We start from the raw sequence: 13,178 nt of genomic DNA, 5'->3' as shown, positions 1-13,178 counted from the left end.
TGTGTCCCAGAGAATGGTGATGCTCCAGTGCGTTGTGTTGTGAAAGTACGCCTCCGAATTAGGAAATGTAGCATGGAGCGGCTATTTCCGTCTTGAATGTGAATTTAGAATGCATGGGGGGGGGGGAGCTGGATAATTTTAATAACAAAATGTGTTGCGTACGTAAAACCGAGTTAAAGAGATCGAGACTTTTGTTTGTATCTCATGCTCATGTGAACTTCATGAATGAATGTCAGAAAACGCAGCAGTGCGATCTGCAGAACAGGATGACGAGCCTCACTCTGTCCAGTAATTACAATGCAACGGGCATATTTACATCGCGTTGAAAATGTGGCCACGTCTCTCGCCACTGCGCTGCAACATGGGGCGTATCCGAGAGAGGCTGGGAGGTGTTGAACTTGGACTTGAACAGGGGCAGCAGGGAGTCAGCTGATCTGGCAGTTTGGATCATCTGGAGTGTGGAGGGCGAGGTGCCCACTGCATCAGCATCTGGTATTATACCGCGGTTCGTACCACTATACTTTGGATCGCACCTCTGTTATGGGTTGCTGTGTGCGCACACCGAGATGCACTTTTCGAAAGCTCGGGGTGGCTATCATGAGAAGGGGAAGGCGTGTGGCAGATCAGAATCAGAATGTGTATTTATTCTGGATGAATCTGATGAGCTATGAAGCTCTTTTTCACAGGTGTCCAGTAAAAGGGTGTGGCAGGTGCTGCACGATCGAGGCAACACGCGGTGGGCGATTGCTTTAAAGATTTTGTTGCTATTGTTTTTGTACAAATTGTAATGTTCCACAAGTATTCAAATTTGTGAAAAATTGCATTTTGTCAATGTCAACGGTTACAATGACAAACACATTTTTAAAAAATGATTTTCGTCCAGTAAAGGGTGCCAGCTATATTTTAAAAAAATACATTTGGAGGTGGGTTGCGAAATTAGAGGGGGGAAAACATATAAGCAGTGATTTACTTTTGGGGAGAGTGTCTAAGATTAGCGAGATCGTATCGATAGAGTCAAGCATTCATATTTTAACATTTTTATTCGGCTAAAAATTATCAACATTTGCAACATGGGCTAATTTAGTGTTTTGTTGTATGCAAAAACTCGTTATCCTTGGTATGTGAAATGTAATATATTCAATTATTTAATATTAACATTTGAAAAGCATTTTTTTTAAGATCAAATATGTATGCACATTTGATTTTTCCTTAAAATTATATTTTAAAATGATATTTTTAAGTCTGATATGCTCGGCAAATGAAAGTACAATATTTAAACTTCACATTCTTCTCCTAATGTTCAGTGATAAAAAAAAAACATGACCACTCCTCCCAAAACAGCTCTCGTCTGATGTAACCTAGTTGTGGGTTTGTGACTGGGGGCTGGCATATTACATTAGTATCCATTGCAAGAACATGCCGCAACATATGGATTGGGATGCAATGGGGCTCTTTTTAAATTAAGGTTAACAATGTTGCCCGAGTTGAACATTGTTTTAAACCTGTGACTGCGGGTGCTCTTCGTAGGATTCTGACACCACACCACGCTCGTGTGTTCCGTGCCGCCTCCACCACCACCACCATTAGCCATGATTGATCCACTGCTGGCTGAAGGCCTCCATAAGTCGCCACTACCTATCACCAATCCGGCAAATGCGATCGGCAACCTGTCGGGATTAAAATCGCAACCGAAAATACTCAACCCGACGTTCTGGACACGGCGTGCGCGACGCGGACAGTCGGGAAAGAAAAACATGCCCCCTCTGATGGGTACTTAACGGGCCTGAAAGGGGGATTGGTTAGAGGCAAAGGGATTGGAAGAGAAATACAAAAGTTGAAATAGCGGGAAATGGAGGATGATTGACAGGAAGGGACGATTGGAATCCCTTAGGAAAAGTGGGAAGGTTAGTGGCTGGAGGGAAAGCGGAAGGTCAAGGAACCTTCGGGAAAGGGGCTTGAGGGATATATGAAGGGTGGCGGGGGGGGCGAGAGAGTTTGGGACGCTTCGAGTGAAGGGAATCTTTGAAGACCGTGTCTCGCGCTGGAAGAAATACAGACTGCTATTTTTCAAGGCTCCTGTGTCGGATGTCACTACACACCTTCACCAATTGCCCGCAAATAGCACATTTCAAGTTATCCGGTGCTGTGTTGGCGTTACACAAATTCAGATGTCAGTGAAAACTGTATTTATCTTTTTGCCAAACCAACAGCAGTACAATGCAATCCGAAGCGAGCGTATATCCTGCTTGAAATTCACGTAAGATAATGCGCGCGTGCATTTGCTTTGCTTTGCGAGCAGTCGCTTCATGAGCGGGGGAGTGGGGTGGATGGAGTGCTGTCAGATCGCACACTCAGCACGAGTCAGTGGCGTAATGTGTAACTGCATTGGTAGGGTGTCTCATAAGCATAGTCTGTGTGCCACATGAAAGGACTATCCTTTTTTGTCCCCTCTATAAAAAGATTAAGTGACAATTGAAAGTTGTAAAATAATATTTTTCTATATATATACACACAACGCGGTAAATGAAAATTGGCGTGTATAGATACCGTGTGTGTACGCGAAATCTGCTTTCTGTGCAATTTCTGAAATTAACCGTATCAATGTAGGCGTGCTAACATGACGAGAGCCTTCGACTAAATCTGTCACATATATGAGTATACATTTTTTTAAATCGCATAGTTAACGTGGCATATTTTGCTGCGCGATAACAGATGTATCACGCCATCGCATGTCGGAAGAGCAGCAAGCGAATATCTGTTTGGTTTTTCGTTCCTCCCGGGGGAGGGGAAAAGCCAAGTGCAATTATCAAAAAAATAACCTGGCAACACGTGTACGAATTTAGACAACTTCTTCTTGGTTCTTTCGGTAAAGTCACGTAGAATGGAAATAATAAAACAATAAAAATAAAACATAATAAAATGATTCTCACGACGTTTCGGCCACAACGCAAGCAGCCGTCCTCAGGTGAAGAACAGGTCTGTCAGAAAGACAGCGTCTGAAGGACCTGTTCTTCACCTGAGGATGGCTGCTTGCGTTGTGGCCGAAACGTCATGAGAATCATTTTATTGTTTTATTTTTATTATTTTATTATTTCCATTCTACGTGACTTTACCGAAAGAACCAAGAAGATGAATCCCTGCAGTCACAAAAGCTTTAAATCGGAATTTAGACAACGTTTAACAAATGGGCGAGAAGGCTGTGCTCAGCTCGTGATGATGGCTGAACTGGAACTGGAGGGGCAAGTTGAAACCTTCAACTTCGGCCGCCCTGGCTCGCAGTGAGAGGAGGAAGCCGGATGGCAGGCAACGTAGGAGTTAAGCACACATCAGCGGTAGTAGGGATAAGTGCGGGAACAGTTCATTCAATAATTCCGTGACAAGTTGAATTTCCGGAATGTGTGTGCCTGCTGGGTGCCAAAAAATGTTAATGTGAAACCATAAAGCAAAGAGGATCAATGCTTGTCGTGCGTTATCGGCCAGACTACGACGTGAAGTCAACGCATGCTTGCCTCTTTGCAGCCGTTCTTACACAGTTTGTAAATGTTACCTTATTTAATGTTGTTGTCATCGCATAATGACGTTCTAGATTTGAAGCTTTCGTAACTGCAAGGATTCATACTCTTAGTTCTTTCGGTAAAGTCACGTAGGTAAAAAATGAAATTGAAATTTATAAAAATAATAAAATCACGACGTTTCGGAGGCAACACAAGTCTCCGTCACTTGATGCAGCAAATCTGGCTGTGACGGTCCCACCTCATGACGGAGACTTGTGTTACCTCCGAAACGTCGTGATTTTTATTTTTTTTATTTTTTATTAATTTTAATTTCATTTTTTACCTACGTGACTTTACCGAAAGCACTAAGAGTACCGTATATACGCTCGTGTTATGTACACTCTATCACAATTTTGTTGACTATTCCGCGAGTAATTGTATTAATTTACCCATGCACACAAACACTTTTCATGATGTGTACACATACAGACCCTGCCATCAATTCACCGCACGGAGTATAAGGCCTCCCCGTGCTGTGTGGGTCATTGGGGTTATTTGACTCTACTTCGCCATGCTGGTCAGTGTCGGTTTGTGAAGGTGGGGAGCATAGACAGGGCAGCAAAGAGATACAGTACAACAATGTAATTTTTTTTCATTCTCCTCCGCTGATCAATGTAGCCCCGAACCTCAGAGAGCCTATAACACCTCTTATGCACAAGGGCCACCCATCCAAGTACTAGCTCGGATCAACCTGCTCAACCCTCTGAAACCGCCCCATTCTCACACAGCTCGTATCCTCAACCTGTTAGTTATTCCAAAGTCAAGGACATTTTTCAGCCCGTCGACGATTTTCCGCAGCAGCTCCCGCTATCTGGGCCTCTATCTCAACTGAAATAATTTGAACTCGTAACGCGCACAATATTCGCTCGCTATCGTAGAGAGGGAACGACTCAGAGGCGCAAGGAATTACAGATAGAAGTGGGAAGGCAGCTATGCGATGATCCGGCTCCAACAATTGAACAATTGCCCAAACTCTGCGGTCCTCTGTATATTAAGGTGTTATTGGCCGATTAATGAGTGTCCGTCCATATGTGGGAGGAAACCAGAGCACACGGAGACCCACGAAGTGTGAGGGGGAAACACGCTATCCCCAGAGAGAACACGTGGAGTCCACATTTTTGCTGTACAGCCTTCTCCTGGCAAGCCAGCGTATGACACCTCGACGCCCACACTTCCCCGGTGCTGAATCACAGATGCGCCTGGCTAAATTCACAGACACGGTGACATCCAGTCGCCTGCCATCAGGAAGCACGTGAATGCGGCACCTGTTTGTGTTTTTTTTTTCAAGAGCCTTTTTAGGGTTTTTGGAGCTTTCTGAGGAAATATGACCTGGGGAACGCACTTATAGTCTGTACTCAAACGTTAAATGTTAATTTAGAAAATTTGGACGAATTACAAGTGCAGTTATTATGATATCTTATGAATACAACAGCCAATACAAATACATTTTACAGGTCCTTTATAACCAGAGCTTAATGAAACCAGAAGTATATATGTTTTCAGGAAGATCTGAATAAAACAAGTGCTTTTGTCACCATTGTCTTTACTTTGATTCCACATGAGGCGTGATGTCCAGTCCATGTCTTCTCAAGAGCCAGGGCGAGATCTCAATCAAAATCTCAGACATCGTCCATGGCCCCCCCAACGGGTACGCCGGGTTACCGACCATTCTTATTACACTTCAGTCCCTGTTATCATCGATACAATTATAATTACTCACTAATTTACTGGTTTAATAACTCAAACCACGATTCATTGAGTGATAAATTCACGAGTCGATTAATTACTTTCGAGCCGAGAATTGTGATCATTTGCGTTACTTTCGTTTCACCACAGGTGACGCCGGAAACGTTCTGTTGTGCACCACCAGCAGGGTGCCGAGCGAAGGATCCGTGCCAGGCAGCCTGAAACGCAGAGCCTAGAAAACAACAAACTCACCCGGCACAGGACTCAGGACCGTCAGAAAATACGATGCAATAAAGTGGTGAAAACTGCTTTTTTTTACGCGTAAAACACCAAAATACGGTTTACCAGTCAAGAAAGATGAAAACCATAGTTGTCTCGAAAGATAGAAAGCATTTTTCTTATTATTATTAGGCTCTGTTATGCCCCGGTGGTGGTTCTAACCGATTGAGGGGCCCCAAAAGCATAAAGTAGTTTTCCCCCCTCGCCCCCGCACCTCCCCCCGTCCCTGCATTTGTAAACTCTGAGTGAGATGACAGAAGAGATATGGAGATGAGGTCGAGATGCGGATGTCGCGAGACGAGAGAAATATGGACAAAATGTAATCGGGTGAAGGAAGGGAGATACGCGTGAAACGGAAATATAACAAAACGAGAGAGCGATAGAGACAAGCGAAAGCAATGTCAGTGGGAGGAGAAGAAAAAAAAACTGCATTGATGAGAGCGACTAAATCACTTTGTTGCATCAATTGACGTTTTTTTATGTTTATTAGACTCTGAACTCGAGCTGATATTTCGTTACAGGGGGCACCGACTATCCCGTGCCCCCTTGGGCTTGCTTGCGGCCCATACGCGTTTTATTTAATTTGCTGGTGCCCATCTCTAACCGCTGGCTGGGCCCCATCCCTGCTGCTCGACCATGTTGTGAGCCGGCACCGATGTAAACATTCGCACGTGATCATCCGGCCGCGCGAGCTGGCACGAGCTCACCGAACGTACAACGGATCCAATCTCGCGTAGCTTCGCGAGTGAAGTGCATTGTAGACGTGCTTACAAAAGACAAAGTTCCCCCCCCCCCACACACACACGTATAGCCTTCACAGACTGTTGGGGCAAGTGCTGTTCGCTAGCACCTATGAAGGCCGCCTTTGTCTCCCGAGTGGCGATGTTTACAAACCCGCTCGCACACAGCAGGCATCATCAGCTTGGCCGTGAATATTGTTTCGTTTCTTCGTCCAACGGTTTTCGCATCCAAAACAGAACGATGTTTTTATTATTGTTGTTATCGCGTTCATTAAACACCGGTGCACTGACGCATCACCGGGAACGCAGAAACGGCCGTTAAAGATTCATAAACCAGAGGAGTGCACCTTGACACAAATCAATATTACATCACACTGCCCCCGCCCCCCACCTTCCTCTCCGCCACATTTTCATTCGTCTCGTGGTAAATGTAGTTAATATTACATACTAATTAGTCATTTACTTATTTCGTCCTGATGCAGCGGTACGCACCGTTGCCGCCACGGCCCAGAGTGGCTTCTGGCCACTTTATATTGCGCCGCGTGGTCTTTTTGGTGGTGTTGGTCTTTCTGCTCATGGCGGGGTGGGGGCGGGGGGGGGTTCGATATGAAGAGAAAAGAGATGCATAAACAATGCAGAAAGGGCCTGCTTCGTACGAATTAATGTGTGCCGGGCACAGTGTGGCTCCCTCCCTCAGCATGCGCTGTTTGTGTGCACAGGTACAGATTGTGGGGGGGGGGGGGGCGCGAGCACTGAGTGAGAATGAGGTCCCTCGTCTTTTTGTGTGAGACGTCTCCCCCTGACATCAGATTTTCCCATGGCAACAGCCCTTTCCATTGGGATAAGGCTTTCAGTTGTATGTTTAAAGAATAATAATCATCATAACCCCAGTTATGTACAGTGTGGGCTGTGTGTGCGGTTAGCGCGTGGACGTGTATCATTGATTGCATGCACTGGCCGTGAAGATGTCTCTATAGTGGGGGTGAAGCGAGTGGCAGATGGAAGCCTTCTCGTGCGACCGCCTGTTATGCGTTTTCATGTTACCTTAAACGCAACTGATACCGTCACCTAGGTGATCGTTACAATCCACGTATGATCTGTAGAGCTAAATGCTTGGGGGGGTTGGTGAAGGCCCTGTTAAGGGCAAGAAACCGAACGGACCAGGCCATTGAGTGTACCAACTGAACGTGGAAGGACTCTCGTCACCTGGACGTGGCTTCCTCGCCAGAAACATGAGGGGGGGGGGGGGGGGAAGCATTGTCACGGACGACGATAAAAACAAATAACATTGATGCCTCACAGGAGACTCACGCTCAGGGGCAGCAATCAGATGGCAAGCCACGGAGGAAAATGGCCTCTCCTTTGTTGCTGCCATCTACCGCCCTCAACATGGCCACCTCGCCACCGTCATCAGGCAAGACCCAAAACGCTACGACGCTTTCGAGTTCAGAATCAGGATCTTTATTTCTACTGCAGGAGGAATCCGATGAGCTACACCGCTCTTTTTCACAGATGTCCAAGTAGAGGCAGGTCAGAGAGTTACAGGGGTGGGGGTGAGAGAGTTACAGGGGTGGGGGTCAGAGAGTTAACGGGGTGGGGGTCAGAGAGTTAAAGGGGTGGGGGGGTGAGAGAGTTACAGGGGTGGGGGTCAGAGAGTTAAAGGGGTGGGGGTCAGAGAGTTAAAGGGGTGGGGGGGTGAGAGAGTTACAGGGGTGGGGGTCAGAGAGTTAAAGGGGTGGGGGTCAGAGAGTTAAAGGGGTGGGGGGGTGAGAGGGTTAAAGGGGTGGGGGTCAGAGAGTTAAAGGGGGTGGGGGTGAGAGAGTTACAGGGGTGGGGGTGAGAGAGTTAAAGGGGTGGGGGTCAGAGAGTTAAAGGGGTGGGGGGGTGAGAGGGTTAAAGGGGTGGGGGTCAGAGAGTTAAAGGGGTGGGGGGGTGAGAGAGTTAAAGGGGGGGGGGGTGAGAGGGTTAAAGGGGTGAGGGTCAGAGAGTTAAAGGGGTGGGGGGGTGAGAGAGTTAAAGGGGGGGGGGGTGAGAGGGTTAAAGGGGTGAGGGTCAGAGAGTTAAATGGGTGGGGGGGTGAGAGAGTTAAAGGGGGGGGGGGGGGGTCAGAGAGTTAAAGGGGTGGGGGGGTGAGAGGGTTAAAGGGGGGGGGGTGAGAGAGTTAAAGGGGGGGGGGGGGGTCAGAGAGTTAAAGGGGTGGGGGGGTGAGAGAGTTAAAGGGGGGGGGGTGAGAGAGTTAAAGGGGGGGGGGGTCAGAGAGTTAAAGGGGTGGGGGGGTGAGAGGGTTAAATGGGTGGGGGGTCAGAGAGTTAAAGGGGTGGGGGGTGAGAGAGTTAAAGGGGTGGGGGTCAGAGAGTTAAAGGGGTGGGGGTCAGAGAGTTCACCACCACAAGAGACGGCACGCCGACAATCACTGTCACAGTTGGTCACGTGACTGTCATCAATGCATATAAGTCCCTGAATAAGGAGTGACCATCGCCACGTCTGTCAACAGCCACTCACCCGGATATATATATGTGACTTCAATAGCCACGACACAATGAGGCTACTCAGAAAATTATGAAGCCGAATAGAAACTTCAGGAATAGTCGTCGACACAAGAGTCCATTTGAATCAGCCCGATTGAAAAAAATAACTATAACCCAGACTTATGCTTCATCGCAAAGGACAAGAATGGAAAGCCACTGATTCCTTCACGAACAATCGCAGGCAATTGTCCATTGAGCCAACAATGACCGGCAGTGATGCACTTTGAATTGCCGATACCGGTCACAACCTCAAAATCACGGCCACATTGGGACGTTCAGAGGCCAACTGGCCCGGCTACAACAAAGAAATTGAAGTCTAATTGAAAAACCTGCAGGCAAAGCCTGAAAACTTCGATAAATTAATAAAAATTCTGACATCTGCTGAAGAAAAAAAAACATCCCGTGGGGGTATCGGAAAAAAGCTATACGCCACATTGGCAGCCAGAAACATAACAGCTCTTGAGAGCGTGCATCAGAACTGGTGACCGAGATCAGGGAGCCGCAACCGCTGGAGTCCCTGAGCTGGGCACGAAGACAACATTGGGAAGATGCCACTGTAGGCTTGGACTTCACTCGCTTGGGCCGTGAAGCCTGGCAGCCCTTCAGGAACATATGTGCCCTCAAACCATCAGAACACGGACCACCAACAGCCACGGCGAGTGCTGTGGATTCCAACACGTTGCCGTCCTGCTGAAAAGGCACCAATAGACCAAGCTCACGAAACAGACTACAGTTGACCTTTCTGAATCGCGACTTTCCCCATCGCGGTTTCGATATATCGCGGGGTCGGCATAAGAAATTGAATGGGAATTTTTTTGGAGTTTTGCGAAGGCCGCAGACAACACGCGAAGACCAGCAGACGACACACAAAAAGTTTAGTAACTCATAAATGCATAAAATATATGTAGAGCAGTGTATAATATTAATGTATTTTATCTTTTAATTCCAAAAATATACACAATTTTTAAAAAGTAAAATTTAGTCAAAATTTAAAGTTTGCAAAAAGAACGCGAAAGCCAGCAGACGACACGCAAAGGCTGGAAATGTAGAGATAACTTAAAAAGTTTAGTAACTGGAGGTGCTCGCTTCGCTCGCCAAGGGGACCAAGGAGATCAAAACATTTTATGCGGTTTTTTCCAGATCGCGGGGGGCCTGCGCCCCTAACCCCCGCGATGTGGAAGGGTCGACTGTACTTCAACAAAAACCTAAAGTGCTTTTATTTTTACCAGGTAAAGTGCACTGAGCTCTATGGCACTTTTTCAGATCTGGCCAACGAAGCATTTAATCACGTGGACATGTATAGCAGTAGCCAAATACTCTAAACGTATTTTGATTCTAAATGTGGAGGGGAAAACCGGAGGACCCGGAGAAAAATCCACGTGACCACACAGGAAGAGACACGCAAATCCAAATATACAGTAGGCATCAGGGTCGGGATCGAACCCACAACTTACTGTATACCAGGTGAGGTAGTTAAGATCCCACCACCGCGGCACCCCAAGCTGTCCTGAAACACCTACCACCTTGATAATCTGAAACAACAGTCACCTTGAGCCAACAACCGCAAGCAACAGATCTAACCAGACCGTACGCTGTCGTTGAAGTGGAAGTAAACCTCAGGGCCACAGAGTCCAATGAGGCATGGGGATATGATGGCCTATGTTCTGAGTTCCTAAATACCCTGGGGATATAAGGGCAACGATGGCTTGCAAACCTCTTCACTGTCATGCACAGAACAGGCAAACTCCCAAAAGAATTGAAGCCAGCCCAAGTTATTGCCATTCTGGAACGCAGACAACTGCGAGACTCTCTCTTCGATGTCACCTCTGGTGCTCCACCTCCAAGCTGATGCAATGTGGCATGCTTGCCAGACTTTCCCCCATTATCGACCCACAACTGCCTCCCGAACGAGCCGGATTTCGAACTGGCCGTAGCTGATGCGGGCAGATCGTTGCCTTCACCGCCCTCATAGAAGCTGGTGTCCAGCGCCCACAGAAAGCTGGAACCGCAATGATTGACCTCTCTGCTGCTCCCTATGACACTGTTTGGCATCATGGCCTGCTGCTGAAGTTGGCCAAAATCATCAGATGTCGTTATCCTGTACACCTAATCGGCGCGAGGCTCAGCACCTCTCAGGGTGAACTCCTCGCTGGTGAACACGGCCGCAAGAGAATGATGGACAATGACGTCCCTCACGGCTCGGTACGAGCACCGCCACTATTTAATGTATATATATATAAGTGACCTTCCATGTACATAATCTCACAAATTAAATATATGCAGATGACGTAACCCTTGCTACACAGGCTACAAACCTCGAGAACGTTGCCAATGCTCTCAACAGCTGATCTAACTTTATTGAAAGGCATATTTCCGTCGCCAGAGACACCGAACAGATCCCTCCAAAACCACCACGAGTGCTTTCCACATGAACAATCAAGCAGCAGATGCCACTCTTGATGTGTCCTTCTGTGGTGGCCCAGTGCGCTACGACCCCACTTTAACATATCCAGGGGTTATTACAGATAGAAGCCTGGCCTTCAAATACCCACGTAAAACAGATCTGGGAAATAACCAAATCGAGAAACGCCCTGTCTGGTTCGGGAGCTCGTACGCAAAACTGCAAAACTACACAAAGTCTCTCTCTCCCCTGAACCCCTGTCATGGCTAGCAGGCCTCGACATTCGTTATATGGCCCTTAATTTCACCAACCCACACTGACCTCCATCCAACACTGGATTGTCAATGGTCTGTATATTATTATTATCAGCATGTGTTGCATATAATTAGGTCACGTGACCCCTTGCACCAACTAGCGGAGCTGCCAGCCACCGCATGGTTGAAACTGTTCGTTTTTAACGAATCGCGAGCATTTATCGAATCTCTGGAGGATGAATTTTTCCACTCCTAATGAAGACACCCAACTGTTATATTTGGAGGTGCAATTTAATACTTGCAGTTGTATTCGTTAAAGAGAACGAACTGGCGGCAATGCAGAAAAAAAAATAGAGGCATCCTGATGAAGGCCATCTGGTTGAAATATTGACTCTTTCCACCTCTCTCTCCCCCGCGAAAAAAGTTCACTTAATTTTCCCTTAATTAACCTGTGTAAAAATCGTTGAAGTGGCAACAATTTACTTTAACAGGTACAGACCGACAAAGACAAACACACACACACACACGTGCACATGTCCACTGTGTGTCATGCGCATGCACGTAACCTTAACATCTGAGGTTTGTGAGCAAAGGTGGAAACACTCCCAGATGTTTCACCAGATGGTGCGTTGAGACGCCCTGTTGAATATCCTCACTGATAATCACACGCGCTGCTGGGCGGAATTACAGGAAACTCCAAAAACTTACCCAGTGTGTGAAATATCAGCGGCACAGCCATCGATTGCTATTGGTTTGCACTTAATGTGTACTGGCTAAGCAGCACTGCTGTTAAGCTGCTGTGCTGACGTTTTAGATTTGGTTTCCCCCTCGTGCCTGGGATGCTGGCGATGTGAAATGGTGAGCAGACTGGACTCGCAATCCAGAGATCTCCGGATAAATTCGATTGCCCTGTGCGGCAGTTGCAATGGGACTTGCTTCTTGAACCCTCGCCTCTGTCCACTTCGGACGAGCAATGCTGAGGTCAATCGACAGGTCACGTGTGGTGGGGTAAAATGTGGGTTACTTTTACCTCTTTCGAAATGCCTGGTCAGTGTGAGAGAGAAGGCCACATACCCGCACCTCCGATGAGCACGGTTGGCTACGTAAGGTGCGAAAGAAGTTCAACATACCGACATTTTGAGATCCCGCCTCTCTAAGAGTTCCCACGTCTTCCAAGACATTTGGCCAGTGTTGGAAGCGTAGGCCGAATACCCTCTACCTCGTGGTGCTCTCTAAGGCTCCCTCTAATATAGAGACCAGTCTGGCAGCAGTGGGCGTGAGCAAGGAATTGCAGGGCTGCACCTTTACACGACGTTTCTCTGCCCCAGGCCGCCCCCAATCCCACCACCGTGGTTGCAGTGGCGGCCTGCGGCGTGTTGGCAGCAGCGATGGCCACGGTCCAAGCAGCTTCGTGCGGACGGGCTGTGCCGGGCGCCTGGGTCATGCTGAGCCGACACCTCGACCGTGCCACAGCGGGGTGACAAGTCAGCATCTGGGTACAACCCCCGCTGAGCTCTCCAGCACATGCGTTCTATTTCAAATGCTTGTTGAATGCAAGCCTCTGCAGTATTTAAAACAAACGAAAAAAATCCCTCGCTGAGTGCGCTGTCCTTCAGTCGTAAGATGTAGTGGACTTGTCATGCCCAGGAGATGCGTGTGATGCTTAGCAAATGAAACTGCAGTGCACAGTAGTTCGTGTTCTGTGGTGAGCTTATCCCGTGCGATGCTCTTCTATG

The 13,178-nt window shown here is 47.5% G+C and overlaps 1 long non-coding RNA gene across 4 annotated transcripts in view; it reads left to right on the top strand.

The window, feature by feature from the left end:
- LOC144937013 (uncharacterized) overlaps nucleotides 1-13,178 on the top strand; it is a 106,129-nt gene that overhangs the window by 28,242 nt on the left and 64,709 nt on the right. For 3 of the 4 annotated variants that reach the window (XR_013637547.1, XR_013637549.1, XR_013637548.1), the window contains exon 1: nucleotides 419-492. The exons of the other annotated variant lie outside the window; for it this stretch is intronic. This is a non-coding gene — a long non-coding RNA (uncharacterized LOC144937013). Of the gene's footprint in view, nucleotides 1-418; nucleotides 493-13,178 lie in introns of those variants that run through there. 4 annotated transcript variants of the gene reach the window in all.

Source organism: Lampetra fluviatilis, chromosome 18 (genome assembly GCF_964198595.1).
Source record: "Lampetra fluviatilis chromosome 18, kcLamFluv1.1, whole genome shotgun sequence".
Classification (NCBI taxonomy): Eukaryota; Metazoa; Chordata; class Hyperoartia; order Petromyzontiformes; family Petromyzontidae; genus Lampetra; species Lampetra fluviatilis.
The sequence above is the reverse complement of the archived record's forward strand: the minus strand, read 5'-3'. Positions and strand labels throughout refer to the sequence as shown.